Source organism: Opisthocomus hoazin, chromosome Z, assembly GCF_030867145.1.
Source record: "Opisthocomus hoazin isolate bOpiHoa1 chromosome Z, bOpiHoa1.hap1, whole genome shotgun sequence".
Lineage (NCBI taxonomy): Eukaryota > Metazoa > Chordata > Aves > Opisthocomiformes > Opisthocomidae > Opisthocomus > Opisthocomus hoazin.
Window position 1 is genome coordinate 24263354 of NC_134454.1, and position 20718 is coordinate 24284071.

The 20718-nt window shown below is 37.1% G+C and overlaps 1 protein-coding gene across 12 annotated transcripts in view; it reads left to right on the top strand.

Moving 5' to 3' along the window:
- Positions 1 to 19841, top strand: part of CCDC171 (coiled-coil domain containing 171) — a 152784-nt gene extending 132943 nt beyond the window's left edge. For 10 of the 12 annotated variants that reach the window (XM_075410936.1, XM_075410935.1, XM_075410931.1 and 7 more), the window contains one exon: positions 19758 to 19841. The gene's annotated coding sequence lies outside the window, so the exon portion shown is untranslated. Of the gene's footprint in view, positions 1 to 13752; positions 13823 to 19757 lie in introns of those variants that run through there. The other 2 variants (XM_075410934.1, XM_075410933.1) reach the window with 2 other exon arrangements.
- The last annotated feature ends 877 nt before the right edge of the window (positions 19842 to 20718 follow it).

Consider the following 20718-nt stretch of genomic DNA (forward strand, 5'->3'; position numbering starts at 1 on the left):
GCGTCAAGCAGGACTTCTAGTAACTTCAGGCATCACAGCTTTCCAGAGTGACTTACATTTTACAGTTTCTGTGTTTAATCACATACCCAGTTCTAGTAACACTGCAGGGAAAACTCTTCGTGTAGGAGACAAACACAGCACCTGGACTGTATTAATTGCAGGTCTTCATATGATGTATGCTTGTGTTCCTAGAACAGTAACCTATTACTCTGTGCTGAAACACACTTTTGAACAGTCTTTCAGGTGCATACCCCGTGTGGTATGCGGTTTATGTGCATTATGCGTGGTATGTGGTTTATGCAAAAAAGACTACATAAGAGTGTGGACTCTTACCTTACGAGATTGGATTTTATCTCACTATGTTGTGGGTATCTCTTGATGGCTTGTATGCTAAATGCATAAGGTTCTTGCCCTCTCATCTGTCTGTTGCATCCAAGTCTGGGCCATTCTTCAGTATTGATCTTTTCCATGTTCAGAAGGTACTGCTTTGCTAATTGACCTTTTGTACTGAAATTTGCTGACTATATCACCTTGCTTTCTATTCACACCACTTTCTTCCTCTTCTATTGCTTTGAGTTTTGCTGATAATTGTAAAAACAAAACTGATGCTATAAGGCAACATCAGTGATTCTGACTCCTCATCTTTTACCGAAGTCTCTGAATTGATGTCTCCATCCTCCAGTCTGCTTCTAGTCCAGCCACTTTCTTTCTAGTCAGTAGTGTTTAGATTTTAAGATTGCTATGTGTGCTCATGCTAATGCCAAGAGAGAGGAACAGGAAGGGATAAGATTATAATGGACAGAGGTGAGATGAATGCTAGAAACACTGCTTACAAAGAAGACAATTACTATGTGGGGTGAAGGGGAGTCAATAGTGGAATGTCTCTGTACTCTTCATTAGTGTCCAGCTATCTGTCTATTGTACTCATCTCTGATGATTCTTCCTCTATACTGAGAAAGGCCCTGTGTGTTTTTTATTCCTGAAACTCTGTAAAATTCAGTATGGCTGAAATACAGATTATTGGTTTTCTACCTAAGCTTTCTTTTTTTTTTTTTTTTTTTTCCTATTATTCCCTATTCCCATGTCTCTCTTCTGGTTTTGGTGTGTGTTTTTTTTTAATTTCTCCTGGTGTTTTTTTTTCTTTACCAAATGCTTCTGAAATTTCCCTTACATTTCTAAAATATCTTTCTTTTATTTCTGTTATCAAATAACTAACATTTTGTAATAGTCTTTCTTTGCAACCATAACAGTTAAACTTATGTGCATTTCCTTGTTTTTTAAAATATACTTTCTCTGAAGTGCAAGTACCACAGTCACAATTCTGTCCTCCATAACTTGCTGCATGAAGGGTCATATCTATAATTGGTAGAGCTAATAATAAAAAGGGTTGAGCTAAGAAGACTTGACTGTAGTCTTGACTTGAAGGATGTAGGTTGCTAGAGGAGGAACAGAGAAACCAGCAGTCAGCCTCTAGCATGAAATAAGATTGAGAATTATTTCACTGAGCACTGAACTCAGTACTGGACTGGTGCCACCATTTTGTCCATGAAATTTAAGAAATTGTATTGTTTCCCTGTACATGTCTCTTCCTTTATGCCTTCTTACGATTTTCCTTAGGAAAGCTTAATGTGCTTAGAAGGTGGATTTAGTGGAAGTACTTCACTGGTAGTAACTAACTGTACACATGATCTGTACGTAAGCAGAGAAGATAACAGCTAAAATGTTCTTGTATTTCTTTTTTCCTGCCTATTTCTTGTTCATCAACATCTAGTAATATAAATATTGTGAACTGGACTGTGCTTCAAGGTTTCCTATTAAATAAACACTTGTCAGTTACTTTAACAGTACTGGATTCAGCTGCTTTGATCCATTTTACCTCTTATTGAGATAAATTAGTTTATTACTATACTTGCACTTTCGTTCAGAGTTGCGGTAATAAGGAGGCTTTGAACTGAGAGCTTTTAATTGCTGTACTGTGCAGGAGTCTAGTCATAAGCAATTACTTTGTGGGTGCTGTGGGGGAACATGTGGCATCGTACTAGTCACATGGCAAGCAAGTGAATCTATGGTGTCTGTACTGCCAAAGAGTTTGTTGCTGCAAGCACACTGTCGCGGGGAGTGGATGCAGTCACAGTGTATTTTCCAGCGTGACCTGTCACATATGAGGAACAAGAGAAGTAAAATCATTATGAAATTTCTCAAAGTATTTTTGTAGCTTTCAGCCCTGAGATTTTTGTGCCTGATATCAGCGCTACTGTCAGAATTTTAAGAATTTAAAATATTCTGATATCAGCTTTGGCAAACAAAAGAAGCCACTGTTATATTACAAGTCTTCAGGTGTTTTTCTGATCCTGAATGTGCAGATACTCTTTCTGTTTTCTGCTCTCACTTCAGAATTAAAGGAGCGTAGAAACCGAAGGGAAAAATACGGTAATTTGTAAAGACAGTGAAGAAAGAAAAGCTTTGGAGAAGGAAAAGAGAGCAGTGGAGAAATGGAAATTTGGGGAGCCAAAGGGATATCTTTAACTGAAAGGGGAAGAAGGTGAGCTTCAGATGGGTGAGAGGGGTGAAGTGAAGGTCTGTAAGAAAAGCAGAGTTCTCTAACTAAGCACGAAAACAGCTGTTGTCTTTGGATGCTTCTCCTAACTGGGGTTGAAAATTAAATCAGTCATTGCTTTATGTGGCTTTGCATCATCCTTCGTTTTTTTTCCCCTTGACAGTTGTGGCTGTGTCTGTCCTTTGTCTGAAAGTGCGTAGTGATATCACTTAAATTACTGAAAATACAGGAATCATAAGTTTTGGTAGGGTGAGAGAAGCAAATAGAGTGATCTTATGCGTGAAAAATCCATATTTATTGTTGAGATGCTAGTAGACGACATATGCTCTCATATTTCTATGTTGAAGAACTGCAATAAGCAAAATGTACACTTTTTTTTTCTCTGAGAGCAATCAGCTCTCAGTTCTCATGCTCTACTTGAACCCTGTTCATGGAGGGGAGAGAGAAAAGAAATATCTAAAACTCAAACTTACCGGTTAACTACACCACTGACAGTTTCTTGCTGCTTAGCCTGGCTGGTCAGGGCAGTGGTTTTACATCTCCCCCCCATAACCCTTTGTTTCCTTGTCACCAGTTCAATCTGTGTTTCAAGGCTGAGACCTGCATCTAACAGGGATGCCATGTTTTACATTTAAAATTACGAGGACGGAACTGGAGAGAAAGAAAAAAACCTACCTGCCTATTCACTTGCTGCATGGGAGAAAACAGTCACTCCATCGGTGTCATGTTGAATGTCAGAGAGCGTCTTTCATGGGATGGAGCCTTATCTCCTGTGTTAGGACATGAAATGACTGATGTAGCTCGGGGAATTCTTCCCAGATGTTGCAAGGAGCAGACAGGTCCTGGATGAAAACTCTGCTTGGCTTTTCCAGTACTTCATGCTAGCCTGATGCACAGTTGAACTCAACAGATTTTTTGAAAGATTTGGAATTGAACTGGTTTTGTGAAAGATTTGGAGATAGTAGTTCTTACTTTGTCTTGCAAAAAAAAAGTCAGAGTTATTATTTTTATTGTTGCCCTTTGTCTTGCAGTGTTTTCTTGGAAATAGTCTAGGACAGTTTTCAGTAAGATAGGGGTAACTATTGTAACTTTTGCTCAGTACTGTTAATTACCAGTGTGGTATATTTACTGTGAAACACATGAATGTTCTTAAAGTGATAATAAGTAAACAAGAATCTGACAGGCTAACTAGGAGAATTTCCCAGCTGTTGAAATAATAATAGACATGAAAGAGTAGAAATACCAGTATAGGCAAGAATGGAAAACGGTATTCTTAATATTTGCTAAGCTTGAAGTCTCTATCAGGCTGAATCCACAAAGCAGTAATATCTTCCAGAAACTATTTTTTTAGTGAAATATTTGCATTTCTTACCTGATCTTAAGCAACTAGGCCGCACTTGCCAACGTTGGTGGCCAAGAAATGCAGGTATCCTAGTGCAAATGCTCACCTTATCATGTGGTATTGCTTACACAAGTAATAGTAGTAACCAAACAGTGTAAATCATGTAGTTTAAACTATTGATTTATTATGTAGTACCAATAAAAAATAATAATAATATGAAACCGATATTACAAATCACATTATGTAACTTAGGGCAAGGTGTTCAAAACCAATTACAGTAATCCAACAACACGTTTGCTATTTTGTAAAGAATATTTACGCAAAAATTTTTTGATACCCAATATTCTAGGTGTGTGAACTTTTAACTTGTCAGACTATTGTAACATATTTGAAAATTATAGTAATTTGATTAAAACGTTGCCTATAAGGCAAAAGGTTCAGTTAATAGAATCCATATGTAATTAAAATGCAGAACTAAATGTAATCAGACCCCAGTGACTGGTGCCTTCGTTTTGATAGCTTCACAGTGGCCTCTGGGGTTGAAAGTTTATGTTCAAGTTACTAATGTAGCTGTGCTCTGGCAAAAGGAGGAAGACAGTTCAGCCGTTTCAGGTATGACAACGTCCTGAAGTGATAGTCACCCAACAAAAATAGTCTGAATTTTAGGAGTGTATTCCACTGGCAGGTGATAGAAGCACAAGATTGCTGGGGTGTTCTAGTCAGAGAATTGTGTTCAGCAGCAATGCTGCTACGTAAACATCCCCGAATGAAGGATCTTGCTGTGAGCAACTAACTATGTATTTTTTTAATAATATAGTTACTTCATTTGTGTGAATTCATGCTTGAATCATCTGAACGTTATAGACACAACACTATGTACCAAGCCACAAAAGAAGTTTAAAAAAATTTCCTGAACTTAAAAAAAAAATAAAATTATTTTCTCTGGACAGTTTTAAGAGTCGACATCCTGTGTTAGAGTTCTCTAATCATCACCAGCGCAATTTACAATCAGAACACACAGAGAGCCAGTTCAGACCAGCTCATCTGTTGACTTTGGCAGAAGCCCTTAATCTCACTGTGTGCAGCTGCCACTTGAGAGCTGGGGACTCGGCAGAGAGCCGAAGGAGGGTGGGATGCAGGGTTGGTCAAGGCATGAACACATAGGCCTGCTTCATTTCAACAGCCGTACACTGCTTTTTTTATAGTCTTTTCATTTTACAGCCTTTTTTTTTTTTTAAAAAAAAAGCTGAAATTAAATGAGGACCTCTCATGAGCCACTGCGCTCCAGGCATAAGAAATTGTAATGTCTGGCTTCCAGAAACTGTCCCGTCAAAATGTGCTTCTGATTAGGTGGCTTAATTACAGCTGTGAAAACAATGTTGATTTAGGCCTCAAGATTCCAGTGCATGTCAGCCGTTATTAGCTAGCCTTGGACTGAAGCCACCATTTTAAAACTCTGTACCACTAAAGTCACACACTGCCTGACAACTTTTTATTTAGGCAGAAATGTTGCCAGAAGCAACACATTTTATGCAAAATATTTTTCATTGCGCAAATTTCAAATGTGACACTGTTGATGGACATAAAATGGGTAGTTACGGGTGGACTTCACCAAGTCCACAGCCTAACTTTGTGCAAAAAAAACCCCCAAAAAACAACCACCCAACAACACCCACACCACCTCCCAGTTTAAAATAGTTTTTATAAAGTTTGACTGACATAATGCTTAATTTTAATTCCTTTAATTCAGTTTTATTCCAAATCCAGCGTGTTGGTTTAACCACCCAATTTTATTGCATCTAAATTTTCCTGACAGTTTCATTTGCTGTTGGGAAATAAAATTGCCATTTTTGCAACATGGGAAATAATGGCTAGTTTCAAAACCAATATGCTTGAAACTTCCTTTGCCTGAAGCAGGTTAAGGCACACACTCAATTTACTTTAGGGGAAAAAAGCTCATTAAATAGTTTTTAATATTTTAATATAATTTAAGTAACTGCTTTCGCAGTGGGAAGGCTTATTAGACCCATGTATTTACACCTGCAGAGAGGTAAATGTTTGGGTAATTAGGTGGTTTCCAATACTTCAGCTTTTCAGTGTAGTTGCAGAGTTAATGCTGTAAGCTCTGTAGATGGACACAGTGTGTTCACTGCATTTAAAAATTACGTTTCCCTTGTAGTATTTTGCTTTCAAGTGCTTAAGAAAGAGGTTTAAGTGGGGTTGGTTTGGTTTTGGTTGGTTTTTTTTTTCTTTGTTTCGTCTGTTCTTGAAGTCTTCTTAATGACATGAATTGGGTAAGGAATGTGAGTGAATGTGTGTGGGTGTCAGCTCTCGGCAGAGGCCGGTGCTTTGGAAAAGTAAGATCTACATTCTCACTTCACAGTTGCCATGAAATTCCAAATGTCCATGCTGTGCAGTTTAATGGAAACCATGAAGTTCCTAAATGACCACAAGTTTGTTCCGATGCTAAGCACAAAACAAATCTTTCAAGTCATTGGCTGAGTCGCAAAAAAGGAGGGTCATGTTTTCAGGGAGCTAATCTCTTTTCCTTTTTTTCCCTTCATGGTTTGCATTTCTATGGCATTAGAAATGTGTTTCTAGTGAGGTGCTGGAACTGCTAGCTCTCAAACAAGGGTCCTCAGTTCTCAGGACTGAAAACAAGACACTTGGAACTCGAAGCCATTATTCCTTTCTTATCCTAAATGCTCAGGCCAGTGCAACAGTTGTAGCTCCTCGAGCAACTAATTGGAAATTGATTTAGAGAAACTAATGATTTGGATAAGGAAGCAAGTCTAAAGTATAGGTTCAAGTTTGCCCAGTAAAAAATCATATCATAATGCATTCATTCTCTGCCTGCAGCAGATTAGCAGAGGGCAAGGAAGCAAATGCCTACGCTTCGTTTCGTTCAGTTTTTGAAGGAGAAGTACTGCAACAAGCTAGTCTTTTATTTTCTTTGCAAAATGGTACCTGGGGTTTCCTGAAACTGAATGTTTCAGAAAAGCCTCAGTTGCAGTGAAGGGCAACTGTGAGTGGGCAGGCAGCCTTGTGATGCCTTCTTTCTTACTAGATGTCTTTGCAGTGGTCTTTCAAAATGTGTTTAGCTGATAATGTGCAATGAGTTTTGTTCACTAGCTGCATTATGTTTGCTTCCTGTTTTCTACACACCCCTCTTTCAGTTGCCTTCTTGTGACAGTTTCATTTTCAGTACATCAATTAAAAGAAACTTTTGTATATTGTTACGTAAATCACTAATGCTGCAGTAGAAACAAAAGTATTGAGAGTGCTAGGCAGGCTGTTATTTTGAGAACTGGATATTAGAGACCAGGATGTTTAACCCTGGGAAAAAGTTTTTACCAAAGAACAGAGCCGAGGACACAATTTTACTGGCTTTATAGAAGAAAAGGAATATTCTCTACAAAGGCAGACAAATTCACTTCTTTCCAGACTCAAGGACTTTTACTCAGGCCAGAAGGTGCTTCCTCCTCCCTTTTGAAGAAGTTATTTCAAGAAAGAGAGCTGGGAAGCTTCTGTTATTGCCTGCTAAAGTGTGGGTTAAACATAAAGGGAATGTCTGTTTGTTCTGAGACTGTGAATTTGCTGAGAAATTTTTGGAGGGGATTAAAGCATAGCTGTGCCTGAATGAGTCTAGGTCGGATACTTAAATGGCAAAGGAATCTATATAATCCAGATTGTCATCTTCCTGATATTTTCTTGATATTTTATATTTAGATCTTTTAAGGTATGGTGTTGTGAATAATTATTTTCTTGTTCTGACACCTGTTTGGTTTTGTGTTTCAAGCTAAGTATGTAAAAGACTGTTTATAAGAAGAAAATTCAGTTCCAATCTTCAGGCATTACCTTTGATAGATAGTGCAAGATGTGTAGATGCTACCTGTGACTTGCAATTCAATTGACTGGGATGACAGGTGGAAGGATTTTTGTTGTCTTTTGTGGTGTTTCTTGTTTACTTTGTACCACTAGCTCACTGTGCAGTTCACAGGGAGAAAAGAGAAGAGAGCAAGACCTAGGGCAGTGTTTGCAGGAGTCTGCCTCTTTCTTAGCCAGACTCAGAAATGCAGGTCTGTGTGCAGCATGGCCCCACTTATAAGGTAGCATGGATAATGCTACATCCACCCATTTAAAAAAAAAAGAAATTTGTCCTGCATTTAACTGGATTGGGCTTGGAGAATCTATTTAAACATAGAACTACATGTAAAATAGCAGAGAAGTAAGTATTCCCCTCAACAGATAAAGCAAAATCTCGTGTTTAGAGGTTAATGTTTCCTTTTGAATGGCAGGGAGCCCACTGACACCCCATGACCTGAGAATTCAGTGCCAGATAGCGGGCAAAGGTTGTCTCTGATGCTCTATCTCATCTTGGTCTCAGCTTCTGGTGCGCTGACTGGAAGGAAGGTCATGGGAGCACTGGGCTGGCTATCATCTCCACCCTTGGTCCTACAACAGCAGACTTCTCATCTGTCAGACCTCACCTCTCTAGTCCCAGTGGAGAAGGAGGAGTGGATCCTCCGCAGGTTAAACGGAGATAACGAGTGTGATAAAGAAGGGTAGCTTTAAACCTTTAAATAGCAATCTTTAAAGAAACCGATACTTTGAGTCTTTCTGGAATTTATAAAATCAGATTGTTTTTCTGCTGGTTTCTTCATGCTCTTTTCTCCTGCCTTCTATAATTGTGCATGTTTGTATCCTTTTCAACTGGGAAAAAAAGAACAAACCATTACGTTCCTTTCTGTGACATTTTTGCAGTAGAGTAACATGTTTTTGTAGAAATATATGTGTTTACCTACTTCCATTGCCTGATTGCTTGCATTTTATACTGTAAGCAAAAAAGTTAATGTGAGAAATGGAAAAAGACCCCCACCCTTTAAAATATATTGGAGAGTACAACTTGCAGAGATAAAACAAGGAAATTCAGAGTTAGGGCATGAAGCATAACACTGTTCTTAACTCATAATTTTATTCCTCTAATGTTGATATGATTTAAGGGCGTACAGTCAGCGAGTTACATCTTAATGTTTATTTTTGTTGAGTTTTACATATTTAAGTCACACTCATATTTACCTAGCATATATTTATTTATTTATTGTTGTTGTTTTAAAGTGACATATCAAAACTTTTTGTGGAAGTCTGTGAAACCCACATTATGTAGTGGAGGCACAGTTTTTCCAGTTGATCATAGTAAGGACCTATTTTCTCCAGAGACTGGCTCCCTGAAGCAGTTTGGCGTGTTGAATAAACTAGCACTTGAATAAATTTTAAAAATGTGAAATGAGTACACAGTAGGGTAAAGAACTTCACTGTCAGTTAAAAGGATGTTATGATAATAATCTCATTTTTTTCAAATAACTTTTGTTTTCTTTGGTTTGTGTAATGGTTCAGTTAAAGCAAGAGATTTAGAAATAAATGTGCTTCTTAAGCTATATCTTTTCCTTTTTACAAGAATTTGGGATTTTGTTGACTTGTTTCAGAAATGCTACGAAACGAAAGACCTTCTTTTTGTTAAGCAATCAGTTGACTTTGTTTTTTTTTTTTAATGGAAGGTAGGGTACATTTAAAATGCACAGTAAGTAATAAAAATTACTAAAAAATATAGGCAAGAATAGTGTGGTTAATCACCAGAAAATTTTCCCTGTTGATAACCCCTGTGCCAATACTAGGAAAACAGAGTTACATTATGATGATGCAATGATTCCATTTCATCCTCTTCAGAGGGTGTAACTGCTTCAATTCCTACAGCTTTTTTAGAGGAGGACCCATGGAGCCTTTAAAGCCACATTGATTTAAGACACCACAGTTTTGGATCTGGCCCTCAACTGAAATTGGCCCATAAACCCGTAGTTCACTCTGTAAATGTCACCATAAAGCTGATGTTACAATACTTGGCTCTCTTAAATTTGTATGTTCACCAATATTTTGAAAGCTTTTTGTCCTATCTAGGCGTTGCAGGTAGTTTGACAAAGAAAGCCCTTGGAGGTCAGAGCTACAATAATGAGATAATTCACTGATTTTTCAGCTTTTGTGGAGTACCGAGGGTCTCATTTATTCACAAAAGGATCAGCTCATATGGTGGTTATATGCTTATGGTCAAGGACCTGTTACTCTTTCAGACTCTGTGTGACATTGTTTTTTTTCACAGGGTCTAGTAAATGCATTGCACTCTTTTGGGAGTCTGCATATGCATTGTAACTTGGCCAGAACTTTGCAAAGCTTCCTCACATTTAAAGTAAGCCAGTTTTGTTTTAATTTGTGCATGTCAAAGCATCCTATTGCTTTAGAAATTTCTGGTTTAATAACTTACTGAAGTTTACTACACTTTAAATATGAGATTTTTTTAGAAGAGCATAATCTAGTCAGGAGCTCTGAATAAAGGAATTTAAGATATCATTCTGGAATGTACAAGGCACACTAAATTACTGAAATATCCCTGTGTAAAACGATTTTGTAAAGTTGTGTTATGGCTTTCTTGTGTCAAGAGACCAAAACGTCTCTTGAAGTATCCTTCTATGTTCTTCATGGCTCAGCTCATAAAAGTTTTATGTGCCTGATGAAAGTTTGTAGTCTTGTATGTGGTGGTGGTGCGTACTGGTTCTTGGTTTGTTTTTTTGTGGGTTTTTAGTTTTGGGGTTTTTTTGTTTTGTTTTAACTCTTCTGTGTTTTCAGAACACACATTTGGCTTATACATACAAGAGGATGACATTCCATTAGCATTTTTTTAATGTGGATTCACAGAATTGTGATTGGTATGCAGACAATATTAGTTCCATTTGCCTAGTGGACTCACTCAAACTGTGTGTTCAGCATCGCAGAAAGTGGTGGTCTACTACCTGAGTTAAGAGCAGTTCTTAGAGGCTGATTGTGCTCAGGAATCTTATAAATATGAAAAGGTCTGTTGAATTAATTATTAGATTTTTTTTTTAAATTTAATTTCAGTCTGAAGTATAACTGTGTATATAAATTCAGCCAAAACCAATAGAGACTGTAAACCTAGCTCACCCACACTCAAGTTGTTTATAACTGATAAGCTTGATTCCTTGCCCAGTTAGTGTAATTTGGATCTTGCATTTACAAAAGACCTACATGTTAGCCATCAACTGAAATTGAGCTTACATATATTTTTTAGGCCATTCGGATATCAACTGCGATTTTATAAGCAGTACTGCTGGAAAGCCAAGTGTTTTCCCTGACCATTACTATTATAAGACTACCCTTTAGAACTCTATGGAATATACAGTGCTTCAGATACTCCGTGCAATCTGTGGGAGAAGGAGTAATTCCCTCCTGAAGTTACTTCAACTAGGTTTTACTGGGGATGAATGAACATTAAAGTGCTTGGTTCGGATAAGCAAACAAAAGTTTGAAAACTATCCAAAACCTGCAGGGAGCCAAATGTACCTCTTCCCAGGAAATCTTTCTCTAAGCTAGTTTATGGGGAAGGGGGTTGGAGCCCTTATCAGAATTTTGGCTGGAAGGTATCAGGCTACACATCTGCAGTGGACAGTCCAGAAAACGTACACTGCATTGGCCAGTGCTAAAAGGGTGTAACCCTTTGTCCTCCTAATACACTGATGATTTTAATAATAAACATTCATTTTGAGAAAATGAAGTTGACAGTAGTAACAGTTCACTTCTAAGCATGTGGTACAAGTCAATCTTTTTTTTCTCTATTATTAGAGGATCTTTTTAAGAGGTACTCAGTTTAGTAGTTATTTAGATGAACTGAGAAATACTTAGATTAGCCTGTAGTCTAAGGCAAATGCAAATGTTCTTACTCAGCATGCAAGTGTTTGTATTTTGGATAACAGATTACAATCAGTCTGTTTTTCAAATAAGTGCAGATAGGTTGCATAAACCACATCTGTATCTAGTTTATGATCCTAATTCTGTTGTCTCCTAAGAGCTAACATCAATCAGCTGTTTGTTAGGGGATGGTAAAGGCTGTCAATTCATGAGATCAGCATTTCCCTTCTCACTTCAGAATTATGGACAACACCAGATTATATTCTCACAATCAAGTGGACCAAAATCACTTTTTGCTCACCTAAAGATTTTTTGAGAGATCTGCATAATATTCTCTCCAAGAGGCCTTATGTGTCCTTGGCACTTCGTTTGAAGTCTGAGTAATACCATTTTCCTCCTTGAAATCCGTGTGAGATGTTAGCTACATTTTTTTTCATTGCTGCAAAACTACCCATTTTTGCCTCAGTTCAAAGTCCTTATGATTTGCTTCTTTTCACCACCTTGCATAAAGAGAAGTTGGTCCTATGTACTTGCCATAAATTCCTGTCCAGGAAGGAGTTTGTTTTACATACCAATCAATAAATTTCCTTGTTTTCTGTCTTTCATGCTTATGGCTTCTCTTCAGCTTCCACTTTCTACACACTGCATGTCTTCTTCTCTTTATGAAAATCAGATTTCCTGTGTGAAAAAATGTGCTTTCGATGTTTTTTAGAGAGCTTGAAGGGGACCTGTCCCTGTAGATATGCTGGGAAAGCAAGTAGGTTACGTAACTGTAGTTTAGCAAACAGCAGAATCTGAAGGGGCTTCGTGGATAGTGCGTGGAGTCTTGCCTTTCTGGAGTTCTGGTGGTTGAAGCCCAGAAGGCCACCAGAAGGTGTTCGTTACAGCCACTGTCCCAATTCCGTTGCCCAGACACCAGGCTGTTCCACCCTGGGCTAATGGTGTGCCTTTTCAGCCAAGAGTGCTTCAACATTGTCAGTACTTTGTGCGTGCGGGATTTTCAAAGGCATTTTCTGACCTATTCCATGTACTTAATACAAAAATACTTGAGAGAAGTAGGGAGCAAACTGGAGTGTTCTCAAGGCATCTATCTCCAAAGTAACAGCCAGTTCCACGTTTGTTCTCATTTTTATGTAGGCTATCAGGAGAATCCTAAAATGTTGATTTCCATTTTTTTAATAGTTCATTTGTTTTGGTAGCTAGATGGATTTGTATTCCTGAATATTATTCCTCAAAAATATTGCATATTTGGCAGAAATGCATAGTAAAAATTAATCTTCTGAATGCCTAAAGATCTTTTAATGCAAGAAAGCTGAATCATAAACACACTTTCATTGTTCCTAGACCTTTCTTCTTTACGTTGTTAAATGTTACTATTAGAAATAATTACTTTTTCCCTCTTTCCCCTTGTATCCATACTGCTAATACAGTATATCTTTATTAATTATAAAGTGATTTATGTATTTTACTGAATCACTGTAATTTCTTGTTTTGCCGAAATGTTTATGATGATTAGCTCTAGGATTCTGCATTAGAACTAGTCTTTGGTAAAAGATAGATTTATGCACCACTGGAAAAGGTTTGCTGTCCTTGTCCTGTTTAGTAGCAGAATGCCTAAATTGTAGTGGCATCAGTTCAGAGCAAACAGACAAAAAGGAAGGTAGTTAAGCATTTTGCTGTGTGTGAGCAGTTAGAGGGCAAGCAGACACCATGCACCTTGACCACCTATTATGAAGCTTTTTGCTGCAATGTCAAGTGAAAGCGAGTTAATTGGGTGAAGCTGTAGAGCATGTTGGGGGCATGGTAAAGGGTTGCTGTCTGACAGCTGAATGTCAGCAGAAGCTAGTGAAGTGTGGCTGAGAGACAGAGACCTGTCACAAAGTTCATGTGGACTATAGCACAGTTAGGGAGATGAAATGTGGTTCTGTCTCACTTTCTCCCTCATTGCATTCAAGCACCTTAAGATTTCACACTGTATGTGTCAACCCTTGTTCTCTAAGCTGTTTTCTCCTAACACTTCTGCATTCAAATGATTGGACAGAAGATGCTAATGTTTGGCAAAATGAATGTAAATACACTTTTTTCCTTTTTCTGCTAGAGCGGCAGTATACATGCGACTCAGACAAAACTTTGAAGGCTTACGTCAGACAGCCACACTGTGCCTAGGAATTCAGCTGATGACTGAATACATTTCTGGTGAGAATATGAAGTTTGACACTTTAACTAGTTGGATAAGGACTGTTTTCCTGCTAGCACGGGCAGAAGAAAAGGCTGTGCGGGGAGGACTGCTTCATAAGCCACTTGTGCCTCAGCATGATATGTCATGAGTGTTTTAGTCTCTGGTTATAGTCACCTTCTCCTCTTCTTGCTAGAAAGAAGTGAGGAACTGAGAAGGAACCATGAGAGAGAGAGAGAGACTGATCTGAGGCAAGAAATAGCTGTGGGAAAACTCACACAGCAGGAAAGGCTTTCTTGGAAGCAAGAGGAGCATCCGTTAAAGATAGCAACGATCTTGTACATGGATGCAAAACATGGAGAGGTGTGACAGCAGTTTAGAAAGAGTACAGTGTACCTTTCAATGTTGTTCCCAACACAGAGCACAAGATAAACCAATAGGCATTTGCGTTAGCTCAGGTTAAAAAAGTAAGTGTGGCTTCTGTTCTTGAAAGAGTGGAAAGACAATGGTAGGCAGCACGGGCAAAAAGTACTAAAGAATTTGGAAACTTGGATTGAAATTAATAGAGACTGAGCATTTCACCATGAAAATAGTGCACTATGTAGTTTGCCTAATGTTTTGATATTATTAGTGTAGTGCAGAGAATTTGACCTAATAATAGGAGACTTCTGTGTGTATTCCAATAAAACATCTGGAAGAGAAACTTACTGTATGGGCTGTATGGTGGATTTGGGCCAAAATATTTAGAAGTCATCAAAATTAGCAATGTAAAACCGAATTACTTGTCTTTAAGCCAACAAAACAATGAAGATAAGGTGTTTGTCTGATATGACAATCCATCCAATCCTGTGCATTCTTCAAACATACCAGGTTTAAGTATGTTTGAATGAACCAGGATTTTCTTTTAGAAAAACAAATATTATGAAATCTTTCTCTTAATTGCTTTTAATTGAGCCTCTAGAGTGTGATTCACTGAACGAATTAAATGCTAAAGTATTAGAAAACTGGGGAGGAGAATTGTTTCCAGATATTTCAGACTCATATGTTTGTTTAAAAACTCCTGAAAGTGGAAGAGGGAATTCTTTGATAATGAAAAACCATTAGTATTGTTGGCTAGCAGCACCCCAAGTGTGTTGTGTGTCTACCTTTCTGATTTAGTATGTAATGAGATGGCAGCCCATTGAGTTATTCTCTGATAGCAAATTGTTTGCAGAATCCAGGCAGGAGTGCTGACAATTAAAATTTATACCGAATGTTACCATTTTCCTACTTTGTGTCAGAGCACCAATTTAGTCCTACTGCCTCAGCATACAGAATTGCAAAATCATTGACATGGGAAGCAAAGTTTCCAGTTTTGGCCAGCACACATTCCTGCTTTTTCAAAGTTTGTTAACTAGCACTGTATTGTACTGACAGCCACTACTAATACTTTCCATTTTAATCACCGATTTCTAGCATTTTCATCACTCTGATGTTTTATTTATTTCACTGGGATTGAGAAAGGGCTCTTGGAGCTACTTTTAACAGCAAAAGAATGAGCGGCATACTGAAAGTCCATTGGCATTGTCTGGCAAAAGGCCTCTCAGTTTTGGAAAAAGCAGTCTGACAAGGAGGTTGTGAATGGTCTGAAAATGTACATCTTTCTCTATAGGGAAATAGGTTTTCCACGTAAGTGCTGCAAAATGGTTGTCAAAGACAGTGGTGGTTTCTTTAACACTTACTGGAATTGCTATTGCTACAGTGACATGATGCAAGCTACAGTGATAGCATAGGTGGGAGAAGCTAAAAAGAACATAATTGGCCATTTGATTTGCTGTCTGCTTGTATTATTGTGTAACGTGTATGTTCTGGAGTTGGGGTGAGAGGGATCAGTATCAGAAATCAATTCTGGAGAAATATATTGACTGTTTCCTACTTTCCCCCCTTCGCACTCTGTGTCTGTGCTTACCTTACATTTCTTCCTACTCTTCAGGGCCTGTGCTATAGCCTTTCCAGAGATTTTAGGGGTTGCTAGAATTCAGAAGAAACTACAGCCTATTCATCCCGCTGCACTTTGGCTTGCTGTTAGGCATCCTCACACACATAAGTTTCCTGTAATCTGATGTTTTCCAGATGACACTTGGACCTTGTAATTCAACAATTGTCTTTAATTTACCTTGAGATGTAACACTGAACTTACTACTGCGTCTGCATCATCACACAGGGAACCCCTATATCTGAGTCCCTGTGTTATGTTGTAACTTCAGTATTAGTCTTTCCACCCTTTTACTTTGTTCCTTACTCAGTCATTTTCTGTTGATTCTAAGCAGTTTCAGTACTTTCTTACCTCGGTCGAAGCCATGTATGCAGGCTTTTTACTCAGAGCCCAGAAGCCTTAACTCACAAAAACCTTACCACTTTTTATTATTCTGATTTTTTAATAGTGTATATTGTTAAGTGTCATAAGAAAGGCAAGTTTGGGCTACTGTGTTTTGAAATTGGGTATTTGAAAGCAGTTTAAAGTGACTAAAATTAGTGGTGGGAAATCCCAAAATTGGAAGGAGTTATTGTTATAACATACAAATAGTAGAGGGCAACTGGAAACTTGTAGTGAGTATTATAGTGAAAATTGTGGTCCAGTAAAATTATCCTTGTGTAGGCTTTGAAGGCTGAAACCTTTATGACCAATTTGTGGCTTTAGCTTTGGTTATAGATTTTACTCCTATAATTGAAGATAAACTATGTACTTCTAATAGTGAGTTTCTTTATGTAGTTACCTGTTTGCGCCACTTTCATAACATGTGCATAGTCTTTTAATTCCAAGTGTCTGTGTGTATTATTCCACAAGAACTGATACATAAAGGCAAAATGAGCTGTCTCTGATCACAACATGTTACTTTAGAGTAGACTGACGTTGCAATTAAAACATATATAAGGATAGAATATGTGACGGTATTATAGTATTTCCTCATGATATCATACATAATTAAGCAACCCACTAAAAGTCAGTTTGAACTTTGGTAAAACAGCTTGTGTGTCATAAGACAACCTGCAAACTAGATCCTAAATGTGATCATACATTGGTCACAGAAGAAAAACTGTAGAGAAGAATTGCTTTAGAAATCTTTTTCCATGTCCAATACTAAAAAATTGCCTGAGTTAACAATAGTTTAAAAAGCAATTATGCCATAATATAGACTAACCTTTCATATTTTGGTCTTTGGGAAAATACGTTTTAGAAAGTTAGGCTATCAAACTTTGAAAAATGACCATAGGATATGACCAATTACTATGTTACATAAATATTTTGAAAGCATATTTTTGCTAGACGTATTGTGTCCTAAATATCTATTTATCTGATGAAGTGTAACAGTTTAAATGGAATCATTTACAGCTTATCGGGTAAATAAAAGTGCTATGCGAAAGATTTACCTGAACAGACACCTTATTTAAGATACATAATTGCTCTTTTAAAAATTACATAAATGTGTATTTAGATGATGGATATCATCACAGCTCTGGCATAGTCATTTGAGTTTGTCAATTTAATATGTGTTTTAGAAATGTGTCTAAATACCATAAAGTTGAAAGAGGCCTGTTGGGGAAATTATAACTGCCTTTAAAATTCCTGCATACAGCTATGTGTTCAAACAATAAGTGTTACAACAGTTATGAGTATTTTTTCTTCTAGCCTATAGAATCCTATTTTCTGATTCATCATACGTGTATATAATGATACTGGATCAAAACAGTTCTTATGAGTAACAGCCAAGATTTTATTTTTTTTTAAACATCTATCACATTGCTATTAGATCCGATTTCCCTTCTATTCAGTGAATAGTATTCTGTTCTTTGTAGAAAGTACAGCACAGGATCTGGGTAACTGAAACAGAGCTTTTTTCCCCCAACAGTGAAGCTTTTACTGTAACATAGTCTATTGACTTGCTGCCAATCATTAAGTTTCATATAATTTTTTTTTTGCAACTCTCAAAGGAAATCTGATTTCTTATCTCCTTACTTGGATTTTGATGCCATATTCTTCACAAAAACCCCTCACTACATCTGGAAAAATAATAATATGAGAGTGTAATTGTAGCACGTGATTTTTGTTTATAGTGATATGCTGGTTAGTTGAGAAGTTGAAAGCAGTACAAACCAGTGTGTTTAAATTTGTCTTCAATATTTGCATCCAGAGTGAAACCTGTATATTGCTTATATCTTATTGATTTTACTTTTTTACACACAGAAGTGGTTTTAGAACATTACAAGTTATTTGCATATTTCAATGTCATATTTTTTTATGAATGATTTATTTTAGAATTTTGGCTATGTGGTCAGCTGATTGAAGGGTACAAGTAATAGACTATTAATTGGTGTGATAAGTGGATACCTTCGTTGAGATCTGCTTTTAGGTGTGCTGATACAAATGCAGTAAATCTCGTTTGTGCCTTGACTTTTTAGTGGTTGCCATTCTGCGTAGCGTTGAGCCGAGAAGGACAGAAAGGCTCAAGTGTTACAGATCATACTTGCCAGTTCTGCTGGTTATCTCATCCTCATCACCACCATAGTTTAGAAAAACTCAAGACACTACCTCGTTTTAAGTATCTTGAAGTAGTCATCTAAATTGGTTACTGCATGGGTTCTTAATGAAAGTCTTAACATAACCTAGCTGTTTACAGTAGCTGCAGTATGGCTTGTGGTGAATCAGGGAATCAGAAAGAGTCCACATCAAAGACAACTGTTGAAGTAGATGTTAGAGGCAACCATTGATTTTTCTCCAGCAGTAGTAGAGGAAAGGGGAATCTTTCATCAATGTGTCTTTATACATATGATGGAGTCTGGATTTGTTGAAATACGAGTATACACACACACCCCCTTCTGCTTCTGGATATCTGTGAGTATGTGTGTTGCAATCTGTGCCTCTGTATATACACATTTCTGCCCCTGTGTGTGTTTATATGTGCAAGTATAGTTTTCGTGAAATGCTGAAGAGAGAGTGTTTAAAACCTCAGCGGTCTTTCAGTATCTTAACTTTTATCCTTTCTGTAATTATGCTTTGCATGCAAAGTTTTCACACTTTTTATGACCTGATGAAATAATTGATTGTTATTTCCACAGCTATGTAGTGCATTGGGTAAAATACCTTGGTAAAGGGCAGAAGAGCAATATGGCATTGTGTTTTCTGAAGTTTGTTTATTATTATAAATATTTAAGGAAATACAGAGTGTCTTTATTTAGCATTTAAAAAGGTTATTAATGCTGATATACTGATATTATCCACAATATTTCAAAGTACGGTGCACGATGTTTTGGAACTGGAAGTTTTTTAATGTTGAATTTTAACTGGTCTAACCTTTATAACTGTTTGACTGAATGTCGAGACTCATTGAAATATGAATCATGTTCCCCATCAACATACGTTCAGTCTATATTCTCTGGCCATCTTCTACCAGGCTAACATTTGAAGAGTATTAAGTGTTTGATTTCAATTGGTGATAAAATATATTCAAAAGTAAATGAATACCTTCCACAGTTAGCATGGCATATTTTTCCTAACAACAGTGACAGAGAGACAGTAGAAAAGTTTGTTTACTTGACTAAAAAAAATACACCCTAGAAATGATAATGAGGAGTGGTAGAAGTTTTCTGTATTTGTAGCATTTCAGATAAAGTAGCTTATTGTTTCTCAACATTTAGTAGTGCAGAATACTGTAGCTAATGTCCTTTGTTCCTGCTTATTAAAGACTAATATGTATATTCAGCTGCTATGTATTTTAAATAAGTGTTTGAAACAATAAGCAAACACTTGAAAATACTTCATATACATACCTTTGCGAAAGGCATAGTGAATTTATTTTTCTTGCTTGTTTAACAGTAAATGTAGATTGGGTTTTTGTTTTTGTTTTTGTTTTTTTTGTTATTGTTATTATTACTTTATTTTACTCCAGGAATCAAGAGGGACTTCAAACATCACCATGGCTTCAAGCTGAGAATTCAGCCTGACCAGAGTTGTATCCCAGATTTTTTGGCATTGCAAGCTGAACCTGACACATCCTACAGTTTTATGCACAACAGAGCCAGTTCTCAGTCTTCAGTCTATTCCTTCAGCCTGAATGTCACATCCAGTCCCAAAAGAACAATGGAAAATGGATTTTCAGATTCTTTGTATCAGTAATCTTTTAGAAGGAAAAAATTGCATTAATGTAAAAGGATGCAATTAAAGTGCAATTTTGTTGCTACCTTTGAATTGTAGTTCAGCGTATGTATTTTTTTACATTCATTTTACATTTTATGAAAATGTGCATTCATATGTTCACATTTCTGCACTTCACATTCTTTGCATATCGAAACAGTTATTTTTTAAACTTATTTATTGCAATTGTTCATTTTTTATGTAATATATTTTTAAAAAAGAATGACACATTTTGGGTAATTTTCCTCAGTCTTAAAAAAAAAAATCAATAAGCCATTTTAGTCTCTATCTATCAAAGTTGTTTCATACTTGTCTATTTTAAAGCAGGACTGCAATACTTTAATAGGATTGAGAGAGCTATTTGAAATGTATGCCAATGATTCCTGTCATTTCATGGCAGCCCTGCCATGGTTCACTGAGCCCCCTCTTTTCTCTTGTCAGCTCAACTGAAGACAAGCATTTAGTTGCAAACTTTAAGCAGGTTGTGCAAAACAGAAATGATGTGACTGCTGCTCTTCCTGCACAATAATGTCACTGCTGGTCAATGTGAGAAGGTCAGGTTGCTCCTTGTAAAGCTACATGATACTACTTGCCTATTTGAACAAGTTAAGTTAACTGCTGAATCTGGTCCCTGCAGGCGCTGAAAACTCACCCTTTTATCAAGTCTGCATTTCATAAGAAAGAAGAACAATTGTGCAGGGAGGATTTCTGATGAT